This window comes from Pleurodeles waltl, chromosome 4_1, assembly GCF_031143425.1.
Source record: "Pleurodeles waltl isolate 20211129_DDA chromosome 4_1, aPleWal1.hap1.20221129, whole genome shotgun sequence".
Classification (NCBI taxonomy): Eukaryota; Metazoa; Chordata; class Amphibia; order Caudata; family Salamandridae; genus Pleurodeles; species Pleurodeles waltl.
The window spans coordinates 90,752,524-90,768,885 of NC_090442.1; positions in this window are offsets into that span (position 1 = coordinate 90,752,524).

The following is a 16,362-nucleotide window of genomic DNA, read 5'->3' on the forward strand; positions in this document are numbered from 1 at the left end:
TGTCACTCTAGAGCCACACGGGACCAATTTAAAACCACACAGTGACAATGACATGGCCTTAACTGGCAGTACAACTTGGAAGATGAACCTTTCAAAATCACATCAATAACACTCAATCCCACACTCTTCCAAGCAATATGTCCTCTGAAAGGGGTGTGTAATGTGTGTTGCTGCAGGTCAAACACCATGAGACACATAGCATGATGATGCTGACTCTAATAAAGGTGACATGGAATTATTGAGGCAGTACCAACATCTCACATCACTCCTGGGGTGACATTGCCAGCTAGCAATAAGTAAGTGGACTGTGCTATGAAAACATGTAGATGTGACACTAATGCAAAGTGCACACTGCTACACATACATATTGAGACAATCCCCTATATACATAACAGACATACAGGCAGATGGACCTTCCAACACTAAAACCTTCACCCCCACAACCAAGTTAGCCAGCTTACAAGGAGCAAGTTCAGTAGTGTAGGTACATGTTTACACATGAGCCAACTAGGTGAGGGCACAAAAATAGGTTTGCAGATAACTTGTCACACATGGGATAATTGTGCATTGTCAATTGTGAACACTTCAGTGGTTGAAGACGTGGAGTGAATTGCCGGTAGCTGCCAACTGTGGGGCTCTTAAGGGCATTACTGCAGCAAGGTAGAGCTGCTGGGTCTTGAGTATAGCAGCCACATCACTGTGGTAGGCAGCCAGGCCGCCCCTGAGGGGGTCAGGATTGCATTTGTGCATGCCGTTAAAGGTTTGGGATGCCAGGTGTTGTGGCAACTCCCTAACTGCTGTGGTGAAATCCCTCACACATTGTTGTAGTCCTTGAAGTAGGGATTGTTGTGCTTGCATGGCTGCTAACTGTCCTGCAGATGACATCATGCACATGCTCATTCCCTCAAGGCTGGCTTCCATATTTTGCATCCCCACCCGCAACTCCTTGGCCAGCTCCCACTGTACTCCCACTACTGTCCTCTCAAAGGTGGTACCAGTGTCATCAGAGTCCTCAGCTGAGTTGGAGCTGGCAGGTCGTATTATTGGGGTGGTGGGTAGGTCCTCTGTGATGGCTGCTGCATCTGTGCTCCTCCTTGCGACTGAAGGTGGGGTCTGGAGGGTTCCAAGGACATCTTGGAGGGTTTGCTGGCTAATGTTTTTCAGCTCTTCATCCATGTCATCAGGGAAGTCCAGGACAGGCATATCCACAGGAGAGCCATAGTCCTCTGCATTGAGATATTGTACTATTAGTGTGTCTGTGTTGTGGCAGTTGTAATGTGACGTCACTGACTTCCTATTAGTGAGACATTGTAATCTTGGTTCCTGTTCATTGTTCCTGTCATTAATTTTAGCATTCTCACAGGGCTATGCCCCACCTGCATGCACATGTAGTGTGGGCAGTTTGGGGAATTGTCTGCGTCACATCCTTTAGGTGTAGGTTCTGTCCAAATTGTGTGTTGCCACCTTCTTGTCCTACTCAACCCTTCCTCTACTTCCATTAGCATGGTGAGGCCTTGCAATGGCTGTGGGTGTTCTGATGCCATTTGCACCATACTTAACAATATGGGACTGACCAAGTCGCTGATATTTCACATACACCTATACGTTGCTGAGACCAAGCACATACTATGTATAGCATTGGCATGGCACGATACAGGTGTCACCATTGGTAATGTGTCATGTTGATGTTTGGGAATGTGTCCTACATTGGATTGCACTGATGGGCCTGGCAGTGTTCCATTTCCTCTTATGACTGTGCAGGTGTTTTTAACTAGACACATATGTCCTCCCCCTCTATGCTGTTCTCTTAGCAGTATGACAGTTGGGCTGTTGCAAGGTGTCATTGCAGCTATTGTAACACAGGCACGGGTTGGACCCTGGAATAGGCAGCATAGGTATGACATTACTGCTGTGTACTTCATAATGTAAATAACAATACCTGATGTTTATTGCGCCTATAGACATGAGCATTTGAAAGGATTGACACTTTGTTAGGAATTCCAGGGGATTGATCACGTCATCATCCTGAACCCTCTATTTTGGGTGTGTTTGATCCATGGGCACCTAACTGCCATTTGCTACTTGACAAGCATACACAGGACAGGTGGTAGTGGCAACTGTTGTCAATGGTACATGCCACTTGCGGATATGGCCTGAGACTGGAAATTGAGACCTAGTTCATGTTGTGACAATACCAGCTGACCTTTGACAGCAGACCAGCTTTACATTCTACCCTACCCTCCTGGACTGGCTTGGCCTTTCCAACAGCCTTGGCATGGCAGAGTACCACCATGCAAAGGTTGTTGGTGTAGTGTTGTGCTGTGCCCCTGGTTTCCCCTGCACAGCCCATGCACCCGTGCCGTGCCCCTTTGCCCTTTCCCCTGCCTGATTTCCATGGCTGACATGCATTGTGTAGTAGGTATGTACTTCCCCCTGCTTGCAGTTAACATTTAGGCATTTTTGTCCCCCATGCAACTTACCCTGCATCTGTGTTGTTTCCTGGTATTCTGCGCTGTCCTGTCCTTGAATTCCTGTGACAATCTCCTCTGGGATGACGGCTGCCACCATCTCCTCCATCTGGTCGAGGGCCTCCTACGGTGCTGGACTCCCACCTCCAGTCTGCAGTGCTGCCTTCCTGTTCCTTGCCAGTTTTTCCTTGGTCCTGCGCTTGCAGTCATGTCAGCGTTTCTTGCACTCAGTGACTGTTCTCCGTACCTCCGCCACACTGTTTATCTTGTCCACAGTTTGTTGCCAAATTGCCTCTCTCCTCCCAATTGGCAATTTTGAGTTGACAAAAAGTTGATGCTGGTGCTCCGTCACCTCTTTCACCAGTATTTCCTGCTCCTCTGCACTCAAACAACACTTCCTTTTCTTCTTCTCCCTCTCCTGGGTCTTGTCTGGGTCCTCCTGGCTGGTTCCTGGTCGAATGGGGTCTCCCTGGGGTCTCTCCTGGCTTCTGGGATCCATTTTGGGGCTCCTTCGCATATTTAGCTGTGTTTGCACCGCTTTTTGACGCTATTGCAGGGAAAAATGGCGCATCATTTTCTCAGCGTTAACGTAATTTTGCTTTACGACGTGGTGCAACGGTTCGAGTAAAAAAAAAATACTCTAACCCGGGGTTTGTGCTACAGAGCGTCAAAGTTTAAATTTGATGCCCGGATGGTCAAAGAAATGGCGTTAACCGCCGTTCAACTTTTTGACGCAAAACTGCGTTGGCGTATGTGAGAAGGTAGCCTCTTTCTAGCCTTGTTACCCCCACTTTTGGCCTGTTTGTGAGTGTATGTCAGGGTTTTGTCACTGTTTTCACTGTCTCACTGGGATCCTGATAGCCAGGCCTCAGTGCTCATAGTGAAAACACTATGTTTTCAGTATGTTTGTTATGTGTCACTGGGATCCTGCTGGTCAGGACCCCAGTGCTCATAGGTTTGTGGCCTATATGTATGTGTCACTGGGACCCTGTCACACAGGGCCCCAGTGCTCATAGGTGTGCATGTATATGTTCCCTGTGTGGTGCCTAACTGTCTCACTGAGGCTCTGCTAACCAGAACCTCAGTGGTTATGCTCTCTCATTACTTTCAAATTGTCACTAACAGGCTAATGACCATTTTTACCAATTTACATTGGCTTACTGGAACACCCTTATAATTCCCTAGTATATGGTACTGAGGTACCCAGGGTATTGGGGTTCCAGGAGATCCCTATGGGCTGCAGCATTTCTTTTGCCACCCATAGGGAGCTCTGACAATTCTTACACAGGCCTGCCACTGCAGCCTGAGTGAAATAACGTCCACGTTATTTCACAGCCATTTTACACTGCACTTAAGTAACTTATAAGTCACCTATATGTCTAACCTTTACCTGGTAAAGGTTAGGTGCTAAGTTACTTAGTGTGAGGGCACCCTGGCACTAGCCAAGGTGCCCCCACATTGTTCAGAGCCAATTCACTGAACTTTGTGAGTGCGGGGACACCATTACACGCGTGCACTACATATAGGTCACTACCTATATGTAGCTTCACCATGGTAACTCCGAATATGGCCATGTAACATGTCTATGATCATGGAATTGCCCCCTCTATGCCATCCTGGCATTGTTGGTACAATTCCATGATCCCAGTGGTCTGTAGCACAGACCCTGGTACTGCCAGACTGCCCTTCCTGGGGTTTCACTGCAGCTGCTGCTGCTGCTGCCAACCCCTCAGACAGGCAGCTGCCCTCCTGGGGTCCAGCCAGGCCTGGCCCAGGATGGCAGAACAAAGAACTTCCTCTGAGAGAGGGTGTGACACCCTCTCCCTTTGGAAAATGGTGTGAAGGCAGGGGAGGAGTAGCCTCCCCCAGCCTCTGGAAATGCTTTGTTGGGCACAGATGTGCCCAATTCTGCATAAGCCAGTCTACACCGGTTCAGGGACCCCTTAGCCCCTGCTCTGGCGCGAAACTGGACAAAGGAAAGGGGAGTGACCACTCCCCTGACCTGCACCTCCCCTGGGAGGTGTCCAGAGCTCCTCCAGTGTGCTCCAGACCTCTGCCATCTTGGAAACAGAGGTGCTGCTGGCACACTGGACTGCTCTGAGTGGCCAGTGCCACCAGGTGACGTCAGAGACTCCTGCTGATAGGCTCCTTCAGGTGTTAGTAGCCTTTCCTCTCTCCTAGGTAGCCAAACCCTCTTTTCTGGCTATTTAGGGTCTCTGTCTCTGGGGAAACTTGAGATAACGAATGCATGAGCTCAGCCAAGTTCCTCTGCATCTCCCTCTTCACCTTCTGATAAGCAATCGACCGCTGACCGCGCTGGAAGCCTGCAAACCTGCAACATAGTAGCAAAGACGACTACTGCAACTCTGTAACGCTGATCCTGCCGCCTTCTCGACTGTTTTCCTGCTTGTGCATGCTATGGGGGTAGTCTGCCTCCTCTCTGCACCAGAAGCTCCGAAGAAATCTCCCGTGGGTCGACGGAATCTTCCCCCTGCAACCGCAGGCACCAAAAAGCTGCATCTCCGGTCCCTTGGGTCTCCTCTCAGCACGACGAGCGAGGTCCCTCGAAATCAGCGACACCGTCCAAGTGACCCCCACCGTCCAGTGACTCTTCAGCCCAAGTTTGGTGGAGGTAAGTCCTTGCCTCACCTCGCTGGGCTGCATTGCTGGGAACCGCGACTTTGCAAGCTACTCCGGCCCCTGTGCACTTCCGGCGGAAATCCTTCGTGCACAGCCAAGCCTGGGTCCACGGCACTCTAACCTGCATTGCACGACTTTCTAAGTTGGTCTCCGGCGACGTGGGACTCCTTTGTGCAACTTCGGCGAGCACCATTTCATGCATCCTCGTAGTGCCTGTTTCTGGCATTTCTCCGGGTGCTACCTGCTTCAGTGAGGGCTCTTTGTCTTGCTCGACGTCCCCTCTCTCTGCAGGTCCAATTTGCGACCTTCTGGTCCCTCCTGGGCCCCAGCAGCGTCCAAAAAACGCTAAACACACGATTTGCATGTAGCAAGGCTTGTTGGCGTCCATCCGGCGGGAAAACACTTCTGCACGACTCTCCAAGGCGTGGGGGATCCATCCTCCAAAGGGGAAGTCTCTAGCCCTTGTCGTTCCTGCAGTATTCACAGTTCTTCAGCCTAGTAAGAGCTTCTTTGCACCAACCGCTGGCATTTCTTGGGCATCTGCCCATCTCCGAGCTGCTTGTGACTTTTGGACTTGGTCCCCTTGTTCCACAGGTACCCTCAGTCAGGAATCCATCGTTGTTGCATTGCTGATTTGTGTTTTTCTTGCATTTTCCCTCTAACACGACTATTTTGTCCTTAGGGGAACTTTGGTGCACTTTGCACTCACTTTTCAGGGTCTTGGGGAGGGTTATTTTTCTAACTCTCACTATTTTCTGATAGTCCCAGCGACCCTCTACAAGGTCACATAGGTTTGGGGTCCATTCGTGGTTCACATTCCACTTTTGGAGTATATGGTTTGTGTTGCCCCTATCCCTATGTTTCCCCATTGCATCCTATTGTAACTATACATTGTTTGCACTGTTTTCTAAGACTATACTGCATATTTTTGCTATTGTGTATATATATCTTGTGTATATTTCCTATCCTCTCACTGAGGGTACACTCTAAGATACTTTGGCATATTGTCATAAAAATAAAGTACCTTTATTTTTAGTATAACTGTGTATTGTGTTTTCTTATGATATTGTGCATATGACACTAAGTGGTACTGTAGTAGCTTCACACGTCTCCTATTTCAGCCTAAGCTGCTCTGCTAAGCTACCATTATCTATCAGCCTAAGCTGCTAGACACCCTATACACTAATAAGGGATAACTGGGCCTGGTGCAAGGTGCAAGTACCCCTTGGTACTCACTACAAGCCAGTCCAGCCTCCTACATTGGTTGTGCAGCGGTGGGATAAGTGCTTTGAGACTACTTACCACTCTTGTCATTGTACTTTTCATAAGAGAAAAATATACAAAACAAGGTCAGTGTATATACACATAGCCAAAAAGTTTTGCATTTCCTCTTTTCACTCTTTTCTAAGTGCTGAAAAGTACTTCTAAACTTTCAAAAAGTTCTTAAAAGTTTAAAAAGTTTTTTCTGTCTTTCCAAAAAGTTCTGAAAACTTTTTTCTCTTTGTCTATCACTTTAACTCTCTCTAAAAATGTCTGGCACAGGCCAAAAAGTTGAACTGTCCAAACTTGCATATGATCACCTTAGCTGGAAAGGAGCAAGGAGTCTCTGCATAGAGAGAGGTTTGAGTGTAGGGAAGAATCCTTCCTTAGAACTGTTAATTAATATGCTTAGAGTACAGGATAAGGCCATAAGTGCCCAATCTGTAGAAAAAGTAGCTAATGGTTCTCAATCTGATCCAGGGACTCCCCCAGGAAAAGGTTCAGGAAAGAAACTTCTCAGCCTGCCCATTACTAGACAGTCTAGCATAGTTGGTACAGAGGTTGAATCACATCATACTGATGATGTGCTCTCACATTATGCTGGTAGCCAAGCTGTTAGGGTGCCCCTTGTAAGGGTCAGGTCTCCTTCTGTTCATTCCCATCATACCTCTGTATCTAGAAATGTCCCTCCCACCCACCCTGATGACAGATTGTTAGAAAGGGAGCTCAATAGATTGAGAGTGGAGCAAACCAGACTGAAGCTCAAGAAGCAACAGCTGGATTTGGATAAACAGTCTTTAGAAATAGAGAGGGAAAGACAGAAGATGGGTTTAGATACCCATGGTGGCAGCAGCAGTATTCCCCATAGTCATCCTGCAAAAGAGCATGATTCCAGGAATCTGCACAAGATAGTTCCCCCTTATAAGGAGGGGGATGACATTAACAAGTGGTTTGCTGCACTTGAGAGGGCCTGTGCTGTACAGGATGTCCCTCAAAAGCAGTGGGCTGCTATCCTATGGCTATCATTTAGTGGAAAGGGTAGGGATAGACTCCTTACTGTGAAAGAAAGTGATGCCAATAATTTTACAGTTCTTAAGAATGCACTCCTGGATGGTTATGGCTTAACCACTGAACAGTACAGGATAAAGTTCAGAGAGACCAAAAAGGAGTCTTCACAAGACTGGGTTGATTTCATTGACCAGGCAGTGAAGGCCTTGGAGGGGTGGTTACATGGCAGTAAAGTTACTGATTATGACAGCCTGTATAACTTGATCCTGAGAGAGCATATTCTTAATAATTGTGTGTCTGATTTGTTGCACCAGTACATGGTAGACTCTGATCTGACCTCTCCCCAAGAATTGGGAAAGAAGGCAGACAAATGGGTCAGAACAAGGGTGAACAGAAAAGTTCATACAGGGGGTGACAAAGATGGCAATAAGAAGAAAGATGGTGAAAAATCTCAAGATAAGCATGGGGATAAGGGTAAAACCAAAGATCCCACTTCAAATCTTAAACACTCTTCAGAGGGTGGGGATAAAACAAATTCTTCCTCTTCTTCTCAACCTGCACACATTAAAAAGCCTTGGTGCTTTGTGTGTAAAAACAGAGGCCATAGGCCAGGGGATAAGTCCTGTCCAGGTAAACCCCCTGAGCCTACCACCACTAATACATCAAGCTCTAGTGCCCCTAGCAGTAGTGGTACTAGTGGTGGGACTGCTGGCAACAGTCAAGCAAAGGGTGTAGTTGGGTTCACTTATGGGTCCATAGTGGAAACTGATGTAATCAGTCCCAAGACAGTTTCTGTCACAACTAGTGGCATTGGCCTTGCCACACTGGCTGCTTGTCCCCTTACAATGGATAAGTACAGGCAGACAGTTTCAATAAATGGTGTTGAGGCCTTGGCCTACAGGGACACAGGTGCCAGTTTCACTTTGGTGACTGAAAACCTAGTGCCTCCTGAACAACACATCATTGGACAACAGTATAAGATTATTGATGTCCATAACTCCACTAAGTTTCTTCCCTTAGCTATAATTCAGTTTAGTTGGGGTGGAGTTACTGGCCCTAAGCAGGTGGTTGTATCACCTAGCTTACCTGTAGACTGTCTCTTAGGTAATGACCTAGAGGCCTCAGGTTGGGCTGATGTAGAGTTTTATGCCCATGCAGCCATGCTGGGCATCCCTGAGGAATTGTTCCCTCTCATTTCAAGTGAAATGAAAAAGCAAAGGAGAGAAGGCCTGAAAACTCAGGATCCCTCTCCATCAACAGGTAAAAAGGGTATCACAGTATCCCCTAACCACCCTACCATTCAGGATACTATTCCTGTGGTGGGAGAAACCTCTCCTGGGGTGGCACCTGTTCCAAGGGAATCATCAGCTGGCATAGCTGGACTCCCTGAGGTAGAAGTACCTCTCTGTGGAATAACTAACATTGGTGACAAAAAGAGCACCATTTTAGTTAACATGGAGCATCCCTCCAACCCTCCCAGAGAAACTTTAGTGCAGAAACCCTGTACTGCCTCACAACACTTAGGACAGCATCCCTGCCCTAGTGTGGAGCTCATAGGACAGCATCCCTGCCCTGCTCCAACTCAAGAGAAACAGCATCCCTGTTCTCTCTTCCAGCCAAATGGACAAAGTTTTTGCCCAGCTATGGCTTTACTGAGACAGCATCCCTGTCTGGCATTTCCATCATTACAAATAGGTTCAGTGGATAATTCCCACTGCTCTAAACTAAAACTTACTGATAGAAACTCTGAAAATACATCTTCGCATTGTTGGTTAGCTAAAAAACTTCAAACAGGGTGGTTTACATCCCCACAGGGAAGTAACCATATAGTGGATGATAAAGGGAGTAACCAGTCTATTGCAGAGCTACTCTCTACTTATCACCACTTAGACAATAAAGTCTCAACTGGCCAAGGTTAGCCTTATTGTCCTTCGTTTGGGGGGGGGTTGTGTGAGAAGGTAGCCTCTTTCTAGCCTTGTTACCCCCACTTTTGGCCTGTTTGTGAGTGTATGTCAGGGTTTTGTCACTGTTTTCACTGTCTCACTGGGATCCTGATAGCCAGGCCTCAGTGCTCATAGTGAAAACACTATGTTTTCAGTATGTTTGTTATGTGTCACTGGGATCCTGCTGGTCAGGACCCCAGTGCTCATAGGTTTGTGGCCTATATGTATGTGTCACTGGGACCCTGTCACACAGGGCCCCAGTGCTCATAGGTGTGCATGTATATGTTCCCTGTGTGGTGCCTAACTGTCTCACTGAGGCTCTGCTAACCAGAACCTCAGTGGTTATGCTCTCTCATTACTTTCAAATTGTCACTAACAGGCTAGTGACCATTTTTACCAATTTACATTGGCTTACTGGAACACCCTTATAATTCCCTAGTATATGGTACTGAGGTACCCAGGGTATTGGGGTTCCAGGAGATCCCTATGGGCTGCAGCATTTCTTTTGCCACCCATAGGGAGCTCTGACAATTCTTACACAGGCCTGCCACTGCAGCCTGAGTGAAATAACGTCCACGTTATTTCACAGCCATTTTACACTGCACTTAAGTAACTTATAAGTCACCTATATGTCTAACCTTTACCTGGTAAAGGTTAGGTGCTAAGTTACTTAGTGTGAGGGCACCCTGGCACTAGCCAAGGTGCCCCCACATTGTTCAGAGCCAATTCACTGAACTTTGTGAGTGCGGGGACACCATTACACGCGTGCACTACATATAGGTCACTACCTATATGTAGCTTCACCATGGTAACTCGAATATGGCCATGTAACATGTCTATGATCATGGAATTGCCCCCTCTATGCCATCCTGGCATTGTTGGTACAATTCCATGATCCCAGTGGTCTGTAGCACAGACCCTGGTACTGCCAGACTGCCCTTCCTGGGGTTTCACTGCAGCTGCTGCTGCTGCCAACCCCTCAGACAGGCAGCTGCCCTCCTGGGGTCCAGCCAGGCCTGGCCCAGGATGGCAGAACAAAGAACTTCCTCTGAGAGAGGGTGTGACACCCTCTCCCTTTGGAAAATGGTGTGAAGGCAGGGGAGGAGTAGCCTCCCCCAGCCTCTGGAAATGCTTTGTTGGGCACAGATGTGCCCAATTCTGCATAAGCCAGTCTACACCGGTTCAGGGACCCCTTAGCCCCTGCTCTGGCGCGAAACTGGACAAAGGAATGGGGAGTGACCACTCCCCTGACCTGCACCTCCCTTGGGAGGTGTCCAGAGCTCCTCCAGTGTGCTCCAGACCTCTGCCATCTTGGAAACAGAGGTGCTGCTGGCACAGTGGACTGCTCTGAGTGGCCAGTGCCACCAGGTGACGTCAGAGACTCCTGCTGATAGGCTCCTTCAGGTGTTAGTAGCCTTTCCTCTCTCCTAGGTAGCCAAACCCTCTTTTCTGGCTATTTAGGGTCTCTGTCTCTGGGGAAACTTTAGATAACGAATGCATGAGCTCAGCCGAGTTCCTCTGCATCTCCCTCTTCACCTTCTGATAAGGAATCGACCGCTGACCGCGCTGGAAGCCTGCAAACCTGCAACATAGTAGCAAAGACGACTACTGCAACTCTGTAACGCTGATCCTGCCGCCTTCTCGACTGTTTTCCTGCTTGTGCATGCTGTGGGGGTAGTCTGCCTCCTCTCTGCACCAGAAGCTCCGAAGAAATCTCCCGTGGGTCGACGGAATCTTCCCCCTGCAACCGCAGGCACCAAAAAGCTGCATCTCCGGTCCCTTGGGTCTCCTCTCAGCACGACGAGCGAGGTCCCTCGAAACCAGCGACACCGTCCAAGTGACCCCCACCGTCCAGTGACTCTTCAGCCCAAGTTTGGTGGAGGTAAGTCCTTGCCTCACCTCGCTGGGCTGCATTGCTGGGAACCGCGACTTTGCAAGCTACTCCGGCCCCTGTGCACTTCCGGCGGAAATCCTTCGTGCACAGCCAAGCCTGGGTCCACGGCACTCTAACCTGCATTGCACGACTTTCTAAGTTGGTCTCCGGCGACGTGGGACTCCTTTGTGCAACTTCGGCGAGCACCGTTTCACGCATCCTCGTAGTGCCTGTTTCTGGCACTTCTCCGGGTGCTACCTGCTTCAGTGAGGACTCTTTGTCTTGCTCGACGTCCCTTCTCTCTGCAGGTCCAATTTGCGACCTTCTGGTCCCTCCTGGGCCCCAGCAGCGTCCAAAAAACGCTAAACGCACGATTTGCGTGTAGCAAGGCTTGTTGGCGTCCATCCGGCGGGAAAACACTTCTGCACGACTCTCCAAGGCGTGGGGGATCCATCCTCCAAAGGGGAAGTCTCTAGCCCTTGTCGTTCCTGCAGTATTCACAGTTCTTCAGCCTAGTAAGAGCTTCTTTGCACCAACCGCTGGCATTTCTTGGGCATCTGCCCATCTCCGAGCTGCTTGTGACTTTTGGACTTGGTCCCCTTGTTCCACAGGTACCCTCAGTCAGGAATCCATCGTTGTTGCATTGCTGATTTGTGTTTTTCTTGCATTTTCCCTCTAACACGACTATTTTGTCCTTAGGGGAACTTTGGTGCACTTTGCACTCACTTTTCAGGGTCTTGGGGAGGGTTATTTTTCTAACTCTCACTATTTTCTGATAGTCCCAGCGACCCTCTACAAGGTCACATAGGTTTGGGGTCCATTCGTGGTTCACATTCCACTTTTGGAGTATATGGTTTGTGTTGCCCCTATCCCTATGTTTCCCCATTGCATCCTATTGTAACTATACATTGTTTGCACTGTTTTCTAAGACTATACTGCATATTTTTGCTATTGTGTATATATATCTTGTGTATATTTCCTATCCTCTCACTGAGGGTACACTCTAAGATACTTTGGCATATTGTCATAAAAATAAAGTACCTTTATTTTTAGTATAACTGTGTATTGTGTTTTCTTATGATATTGTGCATATGACACTAAGTGGTACTGTAGTAGCTTCACACGTCTCCTAGTTCAGCCTAAGCTGCTCTGCTAAGCTACCATTATCTATCAGCCTAAGCTGCTAGAAACCCTATACACTAATAAGGGATAACTGGGCCTGGTGCAAGGTGCAAGTACCCCTTGGTACTCACTACAAGCCAGTCCAGCCTCCTACAGCGTAGTTTTTGCGTCAAAAAGTATAAATATGGCCCAAAGTGTCCAGAATACCAATACAAGGATCTAGAAGCACTGGGACGGTCCTTGGGATGTTGGGACTACATTTCATACAATGCACCTGGCCAATAGATCCACTGAACGCTGTCCAGCCGGGCTCTTCTGACAGGAGTTGATGCAGGTGACTCTTGGTAGCTCCTTTATACCTGTTGCTTAAAGTGAGTCAACTCATTCCACTTTGAAATCAATGCAAAGTCCTTTTTGAGCCGAAGACCCAAGCGTGCAGCAGGTGCACTTCATAATAGCGCAGTACTCTCTTGTGCAGTCCTAGGGTACAGCAGGGCAGTCCTTCTTCTCCTTGTAGTGTCAGGTACAGATCTCCTGTAGTTCTTTTGTACCTGTTGCTTTTAGGGAGTTCATGCTTAATCCTCTAAAAGCAAGGCAAAGCCCTTAGGGCTGTAGTTCCAAAGTGTGCAGAAGGTGCAGTCCTTATGAGTGCAGTCCTCTTTTTGTGCAGACCTGGGATTCCAGCAGGGCAGCACTTCTTCTCTTGATCTTTCCAGGTAGGGATCAGAGTTGCTGGGCAACACTTCCATATTTATTCAGGGTTCCTAGAATGACAAGCAGGGGGTATACCTGACCAAAGGGGGAGGGTGCCACCCTCTGGGGTGACTCTTCCTGAGAAGTGTGGCAAAAGTCAATCCCAGAAAGCACTATTCTTTCAAAATCCAAGAAGGGGACATTTTCTCCTGAAGGGTTAGATCAGGATAAACCATCCAACTGGTGTGGCTAAGTTTCCTTCACCTTCCAGCCCACTCTGATCCAATTACTGGGGCTCCTATTTGTCTGGGGGTACAGGATGTGCAGATGATGTTGTGTCCTGTCCAAACTGTCATTCCCTTCTGTCACCCCCTTCCTGCCTTTTGCTCTGCACCTTAGATTCTCAAGGCAGGCCACTTCACACATCATTAAGACATGTTAGCTCAGCCTGGCAGAGGCTGGCCAATCAGTGGAGAGCTGCTGGAAGTTTGGATTTTTGCTCACAGAAAAGAAAGTTCTACATCTCCTTTATGTAATAGTTATTACAAATCCAACCATGGCAAATTGTTGGATTTATTCTATTATTTTAAGTCCAAGAAGGACATGTTTAGCTCTTTTCTATCAATACTTATACTTTAATAAAATATTCCCATGTTAGCCTATGAAGGTAATGTACTACAATAGGGAAACATGAAGTTGGCAGTTTTTCCCTCACCAGTGCATATGAAATATCTTTTACAATGTCCCTGCTTATAATTACAAGGCACCCTACCTCTGGGCACTTGGGGTGAAGCTAGAGGTGGCATGTGTAAAAATAAGGTAGTATATGACTTTTGGCATGCCTTTAATTCCAAAGTCAAATTTGTATATACATTTAATTTAAAAGCAGACTGCAAGGCAGGGCTCGCTTTTAAATTGACAGACGTCACCATAGCAGTGCACACCTAAGTGCATTAAATCTGCTGGTGCTCTAAACCTCTATGCCTTCCCATATATAAGAGACTTACAAGTCGGTTGTCATGCCAGTTATAATTATGGTTAATTTGCAAATACTTTTAATTGGAGCACGGACACTGGGTCTGGTTATTAGAGTCCAGGGCACCCTAAGTATCAGAAAGGCAGCATCTAGTATTCAGAAATGGAGGCAAAGCGAGTGGGCCACTACAAAAGCCCTGGTTTTTCCCACCTCCCACACCTGGAGAAAACCTGTGAATGTATATGCAACAGCCAGAAGTATCTAGGATAGCTGAGCAAACACATATAAATGCCTCACTACCACATACAGAGAACATATACATGACCTGATGGCACATTTTCACCCAGGTTGTACAGTCACATTTCAATCAATCCATCACCATGGATATTGGCACCTCCTTTATTCTTTGGTGGTAACAATCCAGAACTGCCCTATACCTGCTTCATGGCAGGACACAACGAGCAGTAAAGTGGTATGGCACATTGTGAGATGGTATGGGCTCCTTCACTCTTGAACCCATAGATGTTTTTCTAGGTGCTGTGAAGGCCCTTCTCACAATGAATATCTCATAGTATAGGCAAATTCTTGGGCTGTCTTACTTGTTTTAAACATATCTGTATTTTATTCCTCATGTGATATTTGCTACATTTACCTTGGAGCATATCAGTGTTTCATAAACCTTTTCTGGGTTTCGCTTCTTGCAATATGCCAGTGTGGACTGCAGGGCTGGAATGATCACAAGTTGCAGTAACCTAAGTAAAATTGTTGTTTTCCTCTCTTGGGACTTGATTACAAATCAGTGCACTGGTCAGCCCAAGAAGAATTAATCGTTGCACTGTTTGATCTGTGCAAAAATGTATGTTTTTCACTGGCAGATTAGGGGAAATTTCATGTTGTGCTTGTTGGTGGAATTACTGGTTGTGGTCTGACCGGTAGTTCCAATTTCTCTGAAAAGTAAGACTGCATATGTTACACTCACCTTTTTATTACACAAAACAGAAGCTTTTGATGTATCCAGCAGGGAAGAAATGCTGACTGGGTTAAATATTGACTGTTTACAAGTATACCCATGTGATTTGTCAGATCAAATTAATAATAACCAAAAAAATGTTGGACTTCTCTACATATGTAAATGTTCACTATTATGATGTTGTTGTTTAGGCTCAAAGACTTTGATTTTTTCATTGTCATTTATTAATAAGTCCTGGTTGTGAGTCAGGGAGAGCAGAATTACCACATGGTATTTCACTACACTTGATTTTGAGTGGGCTGGAGTCCTCACACTTGGTTTTCGCCAGTTTTTGATAACTGAGACATGATTTTATTGCATTGTAATTCCACCCCAAAAAATGTTTTGGGGGGATTTGGCTGCTGCTTTCCCTAAATTTCTTTCTGCCGGGGGGAACCTTCCAGATCTTCCTCCCTTCGTCAACTCCCCATGCTCGCACCTCTCACTTCCACCTCATACAGAAAGGTATATTTACAAAGAATTGGCATCGGGCAGCTCTGCAACTATTTTTGCTGTGCTGCCCTACCCAAATTTGAAAGGGCAGAAATAGACCATATGTACAAGATACAGTGCCTTTCTGTCATTTCCCCCTGGTTTTTTCCGTGCTCTTTGGTGTGCAATTTGCTATCTAGCATTATTGCAGGCACCTGTGGTGCAAGCGTGCCTGTTTTGCATACAGGATTATTTTGATGAAGGAAGGGGCACCTTCCTGCACAAAAATAATCCATGGGGGTGTCTTCCTCTTTCATAATGCAGCACACATAGAAAGAGGAACAAATGACAAGAAATAAAGATATTTCTCTTTTTTTGCGCCTGCCCTGGGAGGCGTAAGATTTTGACGCATTCCTAAGTCTACAGATCCTTGTAAATCTGGTAATGCATCAAAGCCCATGGGTGTTGTGTGGGAAAACCCACCACAACACCCATGGAATGCCCCTGACACAATGTAAGACAATACAGAGACTTGTGCTTCATTGCTTTACACCACATTTACGAGGCCATGGAAAGCCATGGAAAGTGACTTTGCGTAGCCTTGTAGATATGGGTCTGCACTATGGGGGTCATTCCAACCCTGGCGGTCAATGACAGGCCGGCGGTGCTCCCAAGGGCATTCCGACCGCGGCGGTAAAGCCGCGGTCGGACCGGCAACACTGGCGGTCTCCCGCCAGTGTACCGCCGCCCTTTGGAATCCTCCAAGGCGGCGCAGCTAGCTGCGCCGCCGAGGGGATTCCGACCCCCCCTACCGCCATCCAGTTCCCGGCGGTCCGCCCGCCGGGAACCGGATGGCGGTAGGGGGGGTCGCGGGGCCCCTGGGGGCCCCTGCAGTGCCCATGCCACTGGCATGGGCACTGCAGGGGCCCCCGTAAGAG